We start from the raw sequence: 15,681 nt of genomic DNA on the forward strand, positions 1-15,681 counted from the left end.
TTCGGTTATATGTTTCGCAAGTATCAGGTACTCTGCATATTAATTAATACGTTCGTTTATATAGACTTGGGTGTATATGTATACATAGATATATACATATAGTTTATTTATTTACATATATATTATATATATACATATATATTACACACAGATAAAGATAAAGATATATATATATATATATATATATATATATATATATGTATATATATATATATATATATATATATATATATATATATATATATATATATATATATATATATATATATATATATATATATATATATATATATATATATATATATATATATATTAATATGTAAGAATGGAGGGTGCCAAGGGCAAACGGATAGCAAGAGGAATACAGTACATACACTCAGAATCTCAGATAATTAGCACGTTAGCCGAGCGGGTGATAGAGAGATGTAAGTCTGGATGAGTGTTGCAGGGAAAATGGATGTTGACGTCTGAAGAAGGGTGCTGATGATGCGGCACGCTATCCTCTTCTCTCTCTCTCTCTCTCTCTCTCTCTCTCTCTCTCTCTCTCTCTGTGGCAAGGCAAGATAGCAAGGGGTTGCTGGTCGAGAGGAGGCGCAACATTCCCCCAATTTAAACATGACATATCTCCATTACAGGCGTCCATCATCATTTGGGACCTGCGGACAGCGAGAAAAAATTGCCAATTGCGAAAAGGAAGTTACCATTATCAGACCTCATAGTGGAGGCAACTTGGAGTAAATGGCGAGAGAGATACGAGAAAAAATGGGAGGAGAAGGGAGATAGGGGAGGGAGGGAGGAAGGGGGATAAGAGGAGGATGAGGAGAGGCCCTTGGTGTTGCGCATGCCCACCAACCTAAAATTAACTTCTTCATTTCGACGTGTGAGGCTGATAAAGTCATTGGTACTGTTCAAGCCCAATCTCCCCTCCTCCCCGTTCTTCCCCCACCTCCACCCACCAACTATGGCGTCCGAAGAACCTCTCCTTAGGTTCTGCCTACAAATCCTCTCTCTCTCGACTGAAACGAGGTGCCAGCCTTTGGTGGATGAGAACCCTTAAGAGATCATTGCTGCGGATGAGGATTCTTTATGTTCTCGTCTGCAAATAGACTCGAGGCAAGTAAGGCACCAAGGTCCCCATTAAAGCAAGGATTGTAGAAGGATGACGAAACGTTGCATCTTACAGAAGAGATAAAAGAACGCTTGAAAAGGGCGCTGCACAGATAAGCTTTACAAGAGAACAATTGGAAATGACGCAAACACGACCTCGGAGGGCATGAAACAGACATGATGTCAGTCATGGAAATTACCTGAATAATGTAATTCTTGGTGCAATCTGACTCAAAAAAAAAATCTGGATGAAAACATCTTTTGTCCGACGAGAAAAATACCGAATTAAAAAAAAACGGAATGAGGAAACATTCAAAACAAGATATATTTCGAAATTAAAGAGAGCTAGCTTTAAGCCTAAGTTTTCACGTGAATCTACATATTTCGAAATTAAAGACAGCTAGCTTTAAGCCTAAGTTTTCACGTGAATCTACATATTTCGAAATTCAAGACAGCTAGCTTTAAGCCTAAGTTAGAAATTAAAGAGAGCTAGCTTTAAGCCTAAGTTTTCACGTGAATCTACATATTTCGAAATTAAAGAGAGCTAGCTTTAAGCCTAAGTTAGAAATTAAAGAATAGCTTTAAGCCTAAGTTTTTGAATCTACAAATTTCGAAATTAAAGACAACAAGCTTTAAGCCTAAGTTTTCACGTGAATCTACATATTTCGAAATTCAAGACAGCTAGCTTTAAGCCTAAGTTAGAAATTAAAGAGAGCTAGCTTTAAGCCTAAGTTTTCACGTGAATCTACATATTTCGAAATTAAAGAGAGCTAGCTTTAAGCCTAAGTTAGAAATTAAAGAGAGCTAGCTTTAAGCCTAAGTTTTCGCGTGAATCTACAAATTTCGAAATTCAAGACAGCTAGCTTTAAGCCTAAGTTAGAAATTAAAGAGAGCTAGCTTTAAGCCTAAGTTTTCACGTGAATCTACATATTTCGAAATTAAAGAGAGTAGCTTTAAGCCTAAGTTAGAAATGAAGAGAGCTAGCTTAAGCCTAAGTTTTCACGTGAATCTACATATTTTGAAATTAAAGAAAGCTAGCTTTAAGCCTAAGTTTTCACGTGAATCTACATATTTAGAAATTAAAGAGAGCTAGCTTTTTAAGTTTTTCCGTGAATCTACATATTTAGAAATTAAAGACAACAAGCTTTAAGCCTAAGTTTTCACGTGAATCTACATATTTCGAAATTCCAGACAGCTAGCTTTAAGCCTAAGTTAGAAATTAAAGAGAGCTAGCTTTAAGCCTAAGTTTTCACGTGAATATACATATTTCGAAATTAAAGAGAGCTAGCTTTAAGCCTAAGTTAGAAATTAAAGAGAGCTAGCTTTAAGCCTAAGTTTTCGCGTGAATCTACAAATTTCGAAATTCAAGACAGCTAGCTTTAAGCCTAAGTTAGAAATTAAAGAGAGCTAGCTTTAAGCCTAAGTTTTCACGTGAATCTACATATTTCGAAATTAAAGAGAGCTAGCTTTAAGCCTAAGTTAGAAATGAAAGAGAGCTAGCTTAAGCCTAAGTTTTCACGTGAATCTACATATTTCGAAATTAAAGAGAGCTAGCTTTAAGCCTAAGTTTTCACGTGAATCTACATATTTCGAAATTAAAGAGAGCTAGCTTTAAGCCTAAGTTTTCACATGAATCTACATATTTCGAAATTAAAGAGAGCTAGCTTTAAGTCTAAGTTAGAAATGAAAGAGAGCTAGCTTTAAGCCTAAGTTTTCACGTGAATCTACATATTTCGAAATTAAAGAGAGATACCTATAAGCCTAAGTTAGAAATTAAAGAGAGCCTAAGTTTTCACGTGAATCTACATATTTCGAAATTAAAGAGAGATAGCTTTAAGCCTGAGTTAGAAATTAGACAGAGCTAGCTTTAAGCCCAAGTTAGAAATTAAAGATATCTAGCTTTAAGCCTAAGTTAGGAATTAGAGACAGCTAGCTTTAAGCCTAAGTTAGAAATTAAAGAGAGCTAGCTTTAAGCCTAAGTTTTCGCGTGAATCTACATACTTAGAGTGACTAAATTATACGGGAAAATTTGCGAATCCAAACTGATACGAAGACTGAAAGTTAAGACTGGACGTATCTAGCTTTCACGCATCAGTTCCTGCGAAAACTTCGTGATATGATGTTATGAATTCAAATGACAATTGCCAATGGCATATGATGCTTGATTTGCATAAAGCCATAGGATCACTTGTTTAGCACGATGCCTTTTATCCCTCGTTTATTGCTCTCCACGACACACCGCTACAAAAAAAAAGCAGCAGAAAATCCAATGCAGATACGCGTGCTGAAATAGATATTTGTCTTTTTAATCTTTCGTTTTAATCTTTTCGTTTTATTTTTATCGATTATATCATTATCGTAATTATTTCCATTATCATAATTTTTTATATTGTTCTTGGTGCTGTTAATGAGTTTTTCTCATCAACTGACGCACGCACCTGCCTATAATCATCCGTGACTTCGGCAGACGATGGAAAAAACGTCGCTGTTGAATTCCAAAATAAGTGGTGACCTAAGTTCTATTCATATTCAGAAGCTAATTTTCTCGTTGTTAAGCGCCTGGAAAAATGTAATCCTTATGGCAGATATTTTGGCAAATAGCCCAGCAAGCAATAATTTTCGGCGTCAATGACTTTTGTTGATGAGACGCCAGGCTAATTTAAACAAATCAGTCAATCGAGGTGAGAGTTCGAGGGCTTTCCTGCTGGATACCTGGCAGCTCTCTCCCATCAACACGATCAAAGTATTCCCTTAAATAATATGTTCAATTATTTTAATCAAATTCTGGAATTCTCCCTGCTGCCTCTGTTTTCTATTTCCCCTCGCTTTCTTTACGCCCTCTGCTACAATGAAGGACTTTGGTTAGGGGCTCGGCTGGGCCCTGCCGAAAACGGTAAGATAGCTTCATGAGCCTAATGTTTTTTTTTGCTCTTGGTGACCGATAGCTCCAGCGCAGCAAAATGGCGTTACATTTGCTATGGTAACTGACGCTTGAATTATATATTAGAACTACTACAGGTATACATATTTTGCGGAAATTATTTCGACAACACAACGAAAAGTCAGAAACCCACCAAAAATGAAAAAAATTAAGGCAATGTATGTATATGTATTTGTATATATATATATATATATATATATATATATATATGTATATATTTAATATATAATATATAATATAAATATATATATATATATATATATATATATATATATATATATATATATATATATATATTTATATATATATTTATATATATATATATATATATTTATATATATATTTATATATATATATATATATATATATATATATATATATATATATATATATATATATATATATATATATATATATATATATATATATATATGTGACAACAAACAAGTGTAGAAAGCCAAGCCCCTTAGGCCGTCCACAAGCCGTGGCAGTTTTTAAAGATGCGGTAAAGAAGCAAAACAGAAAAGGTGGGACTTGAATAATCGATATAGCCCCAGAAGAGGAGGGGGGAAGGGGAAGAGGTTGGGGGAGGAGAAGGGGAAGGAGGAGGCCTCCCCGACATTTTCCACCTTGATGAAGTGGATTTATCGCCTTCATACTTTATGATCAAATTATAAACCTAAAGTGTGAGGAGGGTCGCGGTTGCGGGAGTGTTGCAAGACCCGCCAGCGGTATGTTAATGAGGTTTTTTGTTTTAGCATTCAGAATGAGGAATGAAGACCTCTGGAGCTTTTTTTTTTTTCTTCTTTTTTTTTTGATCCGGGAGGAAAAGTGAAAGGAAATATCTGAATGGGGTAAAATACTAGAATAACGAATGTATCGAATGCAAAGAAAGAGAGAGAGAGAGAGAGAGAGAGAGAGAGAGAGAGAGAGAGAGAGAGAGAGAGAGAGATTATACCTATAGATTTACAATTTTCCAGACAGATACCTCTGTAGACATACAGTTTTTCAAATTCTCATTAAAAGTTACTAACAGCTTATTTATTGTATCAAAGAAAGTATATTTAAGCACCAAGTTTTCAGAGAGAGATACCCCCATAGACACAATTTTTCAAAATTTATTATTGTTATTAACCGCTTAATTACGGCATCAAATAAAGTAGATTAACGCAAAACCAAAGCAACTTCTCATCGCCTAAAAAACAAAATAAAACAATCACTGATTTTTACGAAGACCCGGAGGCATAACGGCAATGATGACTAAAATATTGAGCAACCAATCAGCCGATTTTCTTATCTTGAACTGGCACAACCAGTTCTGTCAGCGCTGCAAACGCGACTCGAACTCTACTTTATATTTGTCATTTCCAGCATTATCTTTGCGGCTGTGATCCAGATCTCTGATTGGGGAAATAATGTTGTAATGGACTTGTTCTACTCTTGACTTAATGAATGGAACTCCGGTCTTTCGATCAGGATCTTCCAACGACAAGTCTCTGTGTCTCTGTTTCTGTCTGGCTGTCTGTCTGTCTGTCTCTCTCTCTCTCTCTCTCTCTCTCTCTCTCTCTCTCTCTCTCTCCATACACACTCGAACATTCATATACATACACAAATACATCCATACAAACATATACACACAAATATACATATACATATATACATACGTATATGTACATTATGTATTATATATATACATATATATATATACATATATATATATATATATATATATATATATATATATATATATATATATATATATATATATATATATATATATATAATATATATAATCAATGCTTCTAAACGTCCTTTAATATCAATTCGCTCTACCTCCCGGAAATAATATATTTTTCATATATATGTTACCGAAGGGAATTTTTAGTTGATAATAAGTTCGTCGTCCCGTGGGCACGGGACGACGAACTTATTATCAACTAAAAATTCCTTTCGGTAACATAATAGAAAATATATTATTTCCGAGGTAGAGCGAATTGGATATTAAAGGACGTTTGTAGTTTACTGATTGTAAATGAATCACGTTGATGTGATAAAATATATATATATATATATATATATATATATATATATATATATATATATATATATATATATATATATATATATATATACATACATACATACATACATATAAATACATATATATTAAGTTCGCCTCAACAAGGAAAAAGCTAAGATTCGTCTTCTGGAAGAGACAGAATGATTTAGACAAGTTACTGCAATAACTTTGTGGCTGTGTTGACCAAAGCAGTGAATTGGGTAGCAGGTATTCAGTCAACTGTAGTGGGTCAACAGCGCCCCAAAATAATTACTGTGACCCGAAAAGGTTCTCCCCCCACAATTTCTTATGCATATCATTGCTGAAAACTTTTCAATCCTTAAAGCTTATGTACCATGGCGTCATACTTTTTATGCGTTATTTTTAATCAAACGACTGTAGTCATTCATCTCAACCTGATGATCGTTTCAAGAAATCAAGTCAAACGTCTTGAATTAATGCTCATTCCAAATAAACGTCATAAAATGTCAATGAAGTAATACGCTTCCGGAATTCTCATCCTATTCTCGTGGCGGTTCTCTGGCAAGAGATACTGTGCAAAGATCGTAAGAATAATACAACAATAACTTCACTATTCACCATAAGGGATAAGATGAATCTTCACATAATCAAAATAAACTCAGACAAGATACATTAAAAAAACTCACATATCACATAAAGCAAAATATAAACTTGAAACTTCTTTCGCTGAAATATCGTTTGATTTCATTCGGCGCCAGACAACGTACACTAAATTGTCCGAATCATTTGAAGAAACGAAATTCCTTATGTCACCGACACAATTTACACTCTACAAACTTTGTACACAGCCGAATAAATCGATGTCAAATCATAAAGTATAAATATTCAATAAAGTACCCGATGTTTATCTGTGTGTGTGATTTTCCGCGCCTTCTGTAAAGAAAATATGTAAAATTTTGCAACGAATGAAGAACGAAAGTTGGTGGTAAACCTGATGATTGTTACCAAAGTGACCAGTTTGTTCATATGACTCTATCGAATTTACAGTAACTTATCAACATTCTACAGTAGGTCTTTTAGAACTTCAATTCGGTATGCTAAAAGAATGGATTCTTATAATTTGCATTCAATTTTCTTCGCGCGTCATTTACAGACTTCGTAAAAAATAAAAAAATAAAAAACAAGAAAAATTTGCATGAACATCAGTAGATTTCGCCAAGAGAAAACAGTTTCAGATGTCTCTGGAAGATAGTGTCATAAAAGGATATCAGATCGTTTGCTGAAATCTTAAAAAGAATCAGGACCCTTTTTGATCTCGTCGTAAAAAAAGCATATCACTAATCTGCAACCGCTAAGCTAAAAGAAAAACAGTCCCGCAGCAGGAATGTAAACATTATCCCGGAGCCATCTAGGCAGTAATGCAGAAGGCCACATTTCGTAACTTATACCTTCGACCTACGCACAATTTTCAGTGCAGCTTATCTGTAGCGTTCGGCCTGCGGCTATGCATTAGCCTTTGCCACGTAGCTCACTGAGAGCTTTCCCGGCTGGAAACGACTCCGCAGCTTCATGACAGCTCGCCCTTAGCTAAATGCTCTATTTAGGACGAGAGGTTGTACCTGCGGCATCACTTCTCGCTGTTTAAGAGAGCAAAATACGAGGCAGGACGGCCCTTCTTGCCCCCTCTCAGTTGCGCAGAGGATTTATGTCGAGTTAACAGGAAGATGCATAAACCCTGCATTCTAATACGTCCATATATATTCCAGCATTCTCGGTTCCCAGGTCCAAAATAGTTTTCGAAGGCGACCTCGCCCACGACCCAATCGGCATGAATATTGTAAACCCTCGTAAGCAGAGAGATCGGTGGGGCCCTGTCTAGCCCTCGTATATCAGCATTAGCTTCGGTGCCGCGCCCTAAGGAGACCTTCCGCCCATTGTGGCCACCACGAATAAATTATTGACAGTTTTATCTCCCTCCCATCGAAGTCTTCATCGCGCATTACCCGCCCGGATTTGCTGCGATTACCCACAAGCTCTTACACGCAGCGCTTTGAAAGCACCGATCGCGTTCGAAATGATTGCAGACTCACTCAGGGCATGACGGGTAGTTACCCTGAAGAAATGCTAATAAGGTGGGTATGGGGTTTAAATCACCACTATGCTGTTTCACCCTTCTCTCTCTCTCTCTCTCTCTCTCTCTCTCTCTCTCTCTCTCTCTCTCTCTCTCTCTCTCTCTCTCTTTAAACATTCTCTCTCAAAATTTTTTTTTCTTCTGAAAGGTAAAGATCAATTTAGACATCCTATCGGCAAAAACATCTAATAATAAAAAGGGACTTTCCAACCGTCGTGCAACACTAAAGATCAACATCTGGTCGAGCCCTTCTGAAACGTTGCCGGTAAATGTTCGAGAAAGGTCGCAGAGCTCTCAAACGTTTGTATCCACAGGTGGTTCTTCACACAAGTTTACCTTCTTGGCCTTTTAGGAACTGGGTTCTTGGTAATTCAAGGTGGTTTCGTCTTCCTTTTGTGATGGAGGTCTGAGTCTGACAGTGACAAGGCTCTACAAAGGGAGATTTCATTTTTTTTTTTTTTTCAATTACAATTTCACATTTTTGTGCGAGATTGAGGTTGTTTTTCTCTTGTTACTTATTTCTACCTTCATTCATGTCAAAATGCTCTGAAAGATGGAGCTCGCTGAGGTTATTATTCTTTCATACGTAAATCAGCAAATAAGGTTTAGTTGTAAATAAATGCGTTCAAACAAACGGGCAGTTTATTTACAGCTAAAATTTATTTGGCTGATTTACGTATGAGAGAATAATAACCTCAGCGATCTTTATCTTTCAGACAGTAAGAATGTATGTAAGACATCAGAAATAATATGATTAAAAACGACGATTAACTATTTATTCCTAAAGTAAACAGGTGTGGAATACATATGAGCACAGCAAGGATTGTACCTACAGCATAGCAACAAGTACTCGGGAACGAGTGATTGTTTTTATCAAACAACACTATTTCATGGATAAATATATAATTGGAACAAATTTAAGGTGAAAATAAATAATAAAACTGTTAGTAATTAAAACAGATAAAAAGTTCTTCATTGGCTGGGTGGGTAGAGCTCTCGGCTAGCACGCTGTTGGCCCAGTGTTCGACTCTCCGACCGGGTAGTGAAGAATTGGAGGAATTTATTTCTGGTGATAGAAATTAATTTCTCGTCATAATGTGGTTCGGATTCCACAAAAAGCTGTAGGTCCCGTTGCTAGGTAACCAGTTGGTTCTTAGCCACGCAAAATAAATCAAATCCTTCGAGCCAGCCCTAGGAGCGCTGTCAATCAGCTCAGTGGTCTGGTTAAACTAAGATATACTTAACTTAAAACAGATAAAAGCCAGCGTTAACTTTGTTGGGAGTAAAGTAATACAAAACCGCAGACATTACGAGTATTTTTCCTCCCTTTCGTACGAGGGCTTTCTCATTAGTCGTAACTGTAGACTTTGCGTACAGTGACCGACGAAGCCTAGATTAGTGAAATTCATTCCGAGTACACTTGAAATTCTTCTCTCTCTCTCTCTCTCTCTCTCTCTCTCTCTCTCTCTCTCTCTCTCTCTCTCTACGGGTGTTAATTTGATTCCATTTCAATTCAGCTAGATTAATCTTAGCTCAACAACATTATCAACATCAGCCGATGTTTTAATTTGTGTCATATGAAATAAAACCCCTTAATGAATGCAAAAAACAAAACAATGAAATTCATACATTCAAATATCACAAAATATATATGCATTCCTTTCATATTTAGTTGATGTTCCATAAACTCTTCGAAAATGGAAATATGCTCCATAAAACTTGTCTCCAGTACTTGTTCAAGACGATAAGGCAGCATTTCTCATTTTGTTCGAGGAAACAAGACAGCTTTTCCTAGACTCGTGAGATCTTATTAGGCTTACACCTCATTAAGATATGCTGAGACAGATACACTTTAAGGAAAACGCAACTTTTTATCAAAACGTCACTTTTCATCTATCAGACTTTTTGAATCGCTATAGAAACGATGAAAGCTTTAAAGTCTCGTCCTCCTGAAGTAAATTACGATAATTACCACAAACCCTCGTTAGAATCTATGCGGTTGAACTGTTTACTTTTCAGAAGTTACAAGCCTGACAAAGTTTACTGTATGCTTACTGTCTGTTCAAACATCAACAGTTCACTAAGCTATCTTCCTTAGCGGGATAAACAAAGCATCCACACGGCGATGTGACTGAATCAGTCGTCTGTGAAACTTCATCTGTAAAACTTGCCTCTCTTCTTTTGGGCAGTGGAACCATTATGCAGTGTTATGAAATAAAGAGTTTAAACTCTGAAGCAAAATATTACTATGTATGATCAATTACAAAGGGGATTTACCAATAGGGAGGTTTCAGTTCAAATTCTGACGCAAAATACACTGATTTGCAAAATTGCAAAGGGGATTTTCACTATATATCAGAAAGGGAAGTTTCCTGCCGGCCCTCTGATCTTTTCTTTCAACAACTACTAAGTCTTTTAACAGTCTTTTTAAGACACAAGGTCATGTTGGCTGTACTTGTGCTCCTTGTTTTACTCATCCTTTGCGTAAAATCATTTCGAGTTTCTGTTCTAACCATGTGGTTGGGTGCTCCATTCTCTATCCTCATCATCTGCATTAATATATTATTAAAATCCCGTTTTGTCCAATACATTCATATGCGGATAACTCGACCCCTTACAAATCATCTTCCTTTCTTACCATTCGTATTTTGAAGGTCGTTTTCAATCGTACTTAATTTTCTGAGATGCTGATTCTGATCTGGATATTATATCTGAACTGGGCAGGCAAATCTTGGGTCTACTTCCAAGCTTCTATGCAAAATTTCTTTCTTGTCGTCCAGTGCCCTGTCTCCTTCCCGATAATAAATGGTTCAGAATTATGATGACTTCTATCATTTGTTCTATGAGAGAAGCGTATCATGTCCTGGAAGAAAAGCATCGTGGGCTTGGATAAGTCTGCCCCTAAGGATTTAGTATAATTTTTTGTGGTGCGTTTACATTTGTAAGCAGGTCCTGATTTCTCTGGGACTTTTAATCCTTGTAGTGCGTATGAAGAGATTCTCAGCGTATCATCTGCATGTCAAATTGAAATGAAAGGCTTTTTTCTTAATAAAAAAAAATCAGCTGGTTTAATCAGTCAGTGCTTCATTGCTTCTCATTTTACCAAGGAGGTATCTCGCCACTTTTCTCTTATGCTGCGAAAACTGCTAAGGGCACGGCTTCCCAATCAAGCTTAGTATGTGCGAGAGAAGAAATTATAATTAGCTTAGTATGTGCGAGAGAAGAAATTATAATTTGATTTCATTTTTCACGTCACGACAGCTAAGAGGAATTATTTGAGAATCATAGATGATGGCAGGGGGAGTTCCCGGTGCACGACAAGGCCGAGGAGGTGGCAGTGTCATCTGCGCATTCTAGGAATCGGGGGAAAGTTGGAATTCCATGTCAAGTTGATGTTGGGAGTGCACAAGGAATCAATATAGGATAGCAGGAACAAACAAACAAATTCGGTTAACTCTAAATTAACTTTTTAGTGACCAGTTACTTACTCTTAGATTCACAAGTGGTTTTTTTCACTGAATATTTACGTAAGCTTATAAAGTAATATGCAATGTGCAATAGCAATGTGCTGAAAAATTACATACTTTACATGAACATTTCACGTAAATTTCAGGCAAAAGTGTCTGTATTCGTGCTAAGTCTATCAGTGATAATAGAACACGGTCTTAATTAGTCGGTATCCCACAATTTTACTTTCCACTTAATATGGAATTCCTGTTTTGTAATGTCCCATTTTGAGCTGAACAGCAGTACAGCCAAGATGCCCCGAGAGCAACGTCCAAAGTAGTATATACAAAGAAACTTAAGATGGAGATTAAGCAAACCCAAGTTTAAGATGAGAACTGTATCTCTCTATGTAGTTGGAAACGTCTGCCCTATGAACTCTTATCAAGAAGAAGGGTGCTGGAGGAGCCTCCCTTAAATGTGACAGAAATACAACCTGCAAAGACAGATTAGTCTCTCTTAAGAGCTTCCCGCAAGAGAAGCACAAGAGACGTACAAAAACGATCTTCCCCAAAGTGGTCCGTTGGCTTGATTCAATTACAGTGATAGAAGATTCGAGCAGCCATGACAGCTCTGTCTCTTTGGAATAAAAACACAAAGGGGACGGGAAAAGATGATAATCCTTACGAACACAAAGTTATCTGATATAATTTACTAGAATGTCAACGGACATATCACAAAGCGGTTTTGCTGGTTTCATTTGAAAATGATGGCTAAAAATGTAGAGAGTGTATACGAAAAATAACAAGACTTTGGGAAAAATATTTTCTCCCCTCCTCCAAAAATATAGTATTTGATGTAAATAAGTGTATATATGTATGTGTATATATATATGTATAATATATATATATATATATATATATATATATATATATATATATATATATATATATATATATATATATATATATATATATATATATATATATATATATATATATATATATGTATATATATATATATATATATATATATATATATATATATATATATATATATATGTATATATATATATATATATATATATATATATATATATATATATATACATACATATATATATATAAGGGATAAACCAAGGCAAGAAGTTAATACAATATTCCCGGAAAAGCAGAAGCGTTGTGTATAAATAAATGCCTCGCTTGAGCCTCAAAATTCAGGGTTCAGGACCAATTTTCTTTAAGTATCACTTGAGGACTGAGGAGAAGCTTGGAAGCTATGGGGTGGAAGAGGACGGATCTTACTGTCCCATAAAATAAAAAGAATTTATATTTACAATGTGAGGAAAATTTACGTCTCGAAGATGAAAATAATTTTTGAGATTTCTGTCGTCAACTTCATTGTTGTTTCTTCCTATTACACGAAAGCAGTTGGGAAAAATTACAGTTAGCTCATATTTTACTCATAATTAAGGTCGGTTTATCCTATGTTTACAAACATTAAATGTGTTTGCATATATCATGGAGCTTTAAGCAGCCTCCTCCATGTATAGATAAAGCAAAAATGTTCGGAAACATCTTAAAAGTGTTACTTATTTATCTAGGGTATTACTAAATACACAAGTACGTGTAAACTAAAGTGAACTCATTTTTGGAGTTAACTGCCGAAATCTGCATTTTGCAAAACTTATTAAAGCATTCTGCTTTATTTCACATTCAAGTATGGCCAATATAAAGTCATTTTGCGTGCGCGAACAATGCTTAGGATGTAAGAATATAAAACTTGATCGCAGTTACCCTAGAGCAATACTTTATGTTCTTAAATCATACAAAGTGTGGTTTTGGGTTTCTGGATAGCAGCTCAAACTTCAGGTTACTCTATTTTAGTGGTCCTGGGAAATAATATGATTTCATTTATATATTATCAAACATCTGACATTTTTTTATTTTATTCCTTGTAAATCAATACGCATTTTGCACATCAATTTTGGACTCCCTTAAATACTAAAAAATCACCAAAGCTACTGTGCTTATCGATAATTCTGTTTCCCGATGTTTTCACATATTTGTACGTATTTCATGCATTGTTTTCTTCCGTGTTACGTTGCCTACAAACATACATACATATAAATATATTCATACATACATACATGCATGCATTCATAGTCTCACAGAGGTAGTCATCTACAAATGGACCTTGCTTACGATTTACAATGCCCAGAATTTTGAAATAATAATAATAATATAATAATAATAATAATAATAATAATAATAATAATAATAATAATAATAATCTGAAAGTTGATTATAATAAAACCATCCTTCCCGACATCGGAGGCAAGCCGCATCTTAACTTCCACGATCTGTTTACCTGGTGAAATGTTTATGAAAGCATTTGCACGGAGATCGAGAAGTTTGCAACCTCGCGAACTTGAAAACAAGAGAAGGAATGGGGGTTTATCGCGTTGAATTCAATTTCAGGCGTGTAATGGAGTACTGGACCGAAATAGCAGATTACCAGTAACAAGAGAAATCGAGAGAAGTAGAGAGAGAGAGAGAGAGAGAGAGAGAGAGAGAGTCCCGGGTTTTGTAAATCAAGGAAACTGTTTACTTAGGTTTAAGGCTGAATGAAGGTTCCGCTCGGAAATTTGGCATTTCGATCTCTCTCTCTCTCTCTCTCTCTCTCTCTCTCTGTGCCTTTCAGCATTTACCCATATTTACCTAGGGGACGTGTGGTTCCTATCACGTTTTGTTTGCTCGGTAGCAAATTACATTCCTTGCAACTTATTCGATATATTTTTTTATTTCAAATAGGTTTTACTGTTTTTTTTTTTTTACTTAACTTGGCTTTGATCGATGGCACGTGGAAGAGAAATACTTTCAAAGCAATCTATTATATTGAAGACAGATTAGGTAAAGACTCTTCTTCAAAAATAAAATGAACTTACTATGCTTTTGTTTACATAAAGTCGTCCACTGTAGTAAAACTTATCGAGATAGAATTTCTTTGACACCTACCACATCGTCTAATATATTTCTTAGGTTTCTAAATGCGTTTCACAAATTTATATATATATATATATATATATATATATATATATATATATATATATATATATATATATATATATACATATATATATATATGTGTATATATATATATATATATATATATATATATAATATATATATATATATATAAATTATATATATATATATATATATATAAATATATATAAATATATAATATAAATATATATATATATGTATATATAAATATATAATACACATAATATATATATGTATATATGTATGACTGAAATATTTTCTGTTAAAACAGAATTCCATCAAATATAAGGGAGCCCACAGAAACGCCAGAATGTGGAAAATAAAGGATATATTTCAGAGATCAAACTGTCTCTCTCCTCTGGCAAATAGTGAATGAGAAAAAGTTACAGAAAAGCGGTATTTATCTCAGAAGATCCATCGGTCAGCCGTTAAGTCACTCCATACATATACATATATATATAATTAAATATATCTATACAGATAGTCTTCTGGTTTTCGCATTTCATTTGGGATGAAGTTTCATTCTGTTTTACAAGGTCTGGAAATCCGATCCTTTCACTAGTAACTTATCACGGCTTAGGTCAACGGGGTCACAACGGATTGTAACAATACTTCCCTGGAATCATTACTGATGGCTGTGCATTGCACGGAAAAGTCTTTTTTCACGATTCGGAGTTTAGTGGGAAAATGATGTCTTGAAACGAACTTGTATATGTTCACATGTCAGCAGCCTTTTAGCTAGTTTTGATTTTGTGAAAATTTGTTCAATGGCTTAATGGTTGTAAAGGTCATCTGGCATCAAATTATGCTTAACTGTCGTATGAACTGTTTTGACCGCGGTTATTTCACAGTGCCTTCCTTTTGCTATAAATACATATATCAAGCTATTTTAAACATTTTGTTTTATATATATATCACTATTTGATGTTAAATTTGATAAGGTGCTGTA

The sequence above is a fragment of the Macrobrachium rosenbergii genome, chromosome 6 (genome assembly GCF_040412425.1).
Source record: "Macrobrachium rosenbergii isolate ZJJX-2024 chromosome 6, ASM4041242v1, whole genome shotgun sequence".
Taxonomy (NCBI): domain Eukaryota; kingdom Metazoa; phylum Arthropoda; class Malacostraca; order Decapoda; family Palaemonidae; genus Macrobrachium; species Macrobrachium rosenbergii.